We start from the raw sequence: 3,206 nt of genomic DNA on the forward strand, positions 1-3,206 counted from the left end.
GGTTTTATAAGAAACACATTCGTGAGTAGACGAGATATATCCAGCTGCAGAACATTGGAGTAAACTCCTGATCCAAACTCCAATCCAGGCAGTGGTGGTAATGCTCCAAAAAGCTGTTTGCCGACTACCATAAAGATCACTGGAAGAAAAAGAAGTTTGTTTGGTTTTTCAAAACTTTCACCTGGATTCCGGTCAGAAAGGTAAGGTTTTTACTGCTTGTGTACTGTATACTTTGCGAATTTAGAGCTTAAAACATTTTTCCACAGTGTTTGGTTGTAACCGTGTTTAGTAATTTAAAATAATTTGATACGAAATGTAACTTGCTTTAAGAAACACGACTGGAGCTAATGTAAGTTATGCTAGCGCTAATGTTACAAACACATCTGAAAGTTCCTGTTCTTTTAACACAATATTAGACTGTAACGTGTTTAGTAACTGAAAACTATTTTAATTGTTTTAAAGAAACATTAAACGAATTTGTGTGTATGCTATCTTTACGTTAAAGAAAGTTTCTGTAGACGAATCCATTAACACCAACATGGCAAAACCTGTGCTTTTATTTCATATGTGTTACCCTATGTGAATCAATTATATCTTTTGTTCAAGCTGTAATGTTCAGTTAATGTAAAACTGAACGTCTTAAAGCAGATTTTAATTTTTTTTTTTTTTGTTATTGACAAAAATTCTGATTCTGATAAATTCTAATTTAAATGAATGGGTAAAAATATTTGTTGGTTAAATCTTATTGTTCTTGTTTCCAATGGCACACTCTTATGAACATGAATAGACATGTTATAGTTAGGTGCTTAAAGTCCATTATAAGCTGTAAACTGCTGATACATTTTAAACATTAAACATTAAACATTTTAAACATTAAACAAAGATTGAGCTTTTCAGACTTTACATTACTATTTGCTTCACAAACAGCTGAAATGGTTTATTGTTATTGGCTATCATCATTATCAAACATTTTTCACAATGGTAGGTTAATCTTCATGGGTACAAAATAATGCATGTGCTTGACCATCTTAAAATCTATGTCTCAGATTTATAAGGCTGTCACTCTGCATGAATCTCCGAATAAATCTTGTGCAACCTTCAGTGTACTGATTATTTACACTATAGGTATTATAGGCATTAATTAACTTTGATAGTATTTCAGGATTTGAACTCTTCTTTACGGGAGGTTAACAACAATGTGATGTTTTATTATAGATGCATATGAGGAGGCTCGACTAAAACATTCACAAGCAACTGTGATTTCTGACTGGCAGACAGATGAGGATGATGATCGCCCGTCATACACCTAAAGAAAGTACAGGTTTGTTTGCAATTATTTTAAACACATAATGCCATTAATCTATTACAACCAGCGAGTTTTGCACTGGCACTATACTAAAGTGATGTTTTGTAAATGTATCTGATCAAGGGACATTAAAGACAACTATACCATGATGAAGAAAAATTACTTGGAACAAAGAGGCTGGATAAAAGGCAGGTATGAAGATTTTAGAAATCAATGCAGCACCACAAGTACCATCACCATCAATGACTATGGCAGAAATCCTAAGACCACCATCAAGATGCACAGATACTGTACATTCCAGTACACTTATGAACATTTACAGTCCTTGTTCTAGTGCAGTTGGAGATCAAGACAGAACTTATTGCAACTCGTCATGTCTTTGTAAGAAATCAAGACATCACTAAACTTGTAAAGGCTTAATACAGCTAAAAAATAAAGATCAACTAGAGAATATCACCAGTGTCTAACCCACTGTTGTATTTACACAAGTTGTATGAGAATAAGCTACAGGTTGATTAATTTGTTATTTTTTCTTTTTTAGCGTGACTGAATGAAGATTTAAAATCACACAACATCATAAAGCAGCAGCTGGGCCTGATTCTCACAAACCAGCAAAACCAAAACAGACGTGATGAAATTCCAGATGTAAACACATTTGACCTTCCTTTGTCCAATTTTACTTGGAAAAGCTTAAATCAACTAAAGGAGCAGCCCGAACAAATGAAGAAACTGGTAAGTTCAAGCTCGTGCTTATTTCAAAGTGTTTTAAGTTTATTTGTTTTATTTATTTGTTTGTTTGTTTGTTTGTTTGTTTGTTTGTTTGTTTGTTTGTTTTTTTTTTTTTTTTGTTTTTTTGCTTTGTAGGTAGCCTACTTTGGAATCATTGGTGTTTTCCACCAAGCAGTTGGCCGTATCCTGGAAAAGCTTTTGGCTAACTCCTTGGCTAAACAAATTAACTGGAGCGGGCCACATTAAAAAGTGGTCTTTCGTGCACACCCCCTTAGGACTGTCGTAGTCAGTAAGTTGGTTTTGAATATACATTTTAATACAATTAGGGACCGTTTCATCTGTGCATTTCTTTGAATTATTAACCAGAGGAACAAAAAAATCTATATATAGTCCCATTTAGGTTTTACTTATATGAGAGCAAGCATCTTTTTTTTATTTTTTTTTAAATTAGTACTTGTTCACTACTAATCATCTGTTTATCTTTTAATCACAGATGCAGTGAGGACAAATGTCCATACCACGCCACTGATAAAGAGATTGGAAAATGCATTACACAGTGGCTACAACTTGCTCCTGACAGGGATGGAGAAAGGAGGGAAGAAAAGAAAGCTAATGTGTCAACTGTTTACATCACTATTCTATTCTATTCTATTTTTTAAACAACATTTTATGTGTATTAAGATGTTCCCAGATACTTGAGCAATTTGTTTCTTTTCAATTGCATTTATTTATATATATATATATATATATATATATATATATATATATATATATATATATATATATATATATATATATATATATATATATATATATATATATWTATATTTATATATATATATATATATATATATATATATATATATATATATGAATTTTAGGGACATATGTTTTTTGATGCCAGTGTTACAGTAGATGTTCAATTTGATGACATCAAGCTAGACAACTGACATCAAATGGATTCACATTTTTGACATGTCATTTGATGTGTTTTTATGATGTTTTGACATCGAGGTGCCCCTTGGGTTGTTAAATCTTTCATGTGATGTGTTTGCAAGCATTTTACATGTACAGTATAGAACTTTCAAGCTACATTTATTTTTAAGTTAAAAATACGCATCTAAAGTGGCATGGCAGGTTCTCCCCGTGTTGCCGTGGGTTTTCTCCAGGT

General features: G+C 32.2%; 1 long non-coding RNA gene across 2 annotated transcripts; it reads left to right on the forward strand.

Moving 5' to 3' along the window:
- Window positions 1-1,213: 1,213 nt before the first annotated feature.
- Window positions 1,214-2,735, forward strand: LOC101886978 (uncharacterized). Of its 2 annotated transcripts, none has more exons than XR_660503.5 (3): window positions 1,214-1,321; window positions 1,848-2,038; window positions 2,529-2,735. It is a non-coding gene; the product is annotated as an uncharacterized lncRNA (long non-coding RNA). The 2 variants fall into 2 exon arrangements; XR_012401340.1 differs by lacking the exon at window positions 2,529-2,735 and adding an exon at window positions 2,171-2,494.
- The last annotated feature ends 471 nt before the right edge of the window (window positions 2,736-3,206 follow it).

This window comes from Danio rerio, chromosome 3 (genome assembly GCF_049306965.1).
Source record: "Danio rerio strain Tuebingen ecotype United States chromosome 3, GRCz12tu, whole genome shotgun sequence".
Taxonomy (NCBI): Eukaryota; Metazoa; Chordata; class Actinopteri; order Cypriniformes; family Danionidae; genus Danio; species Danio rerio.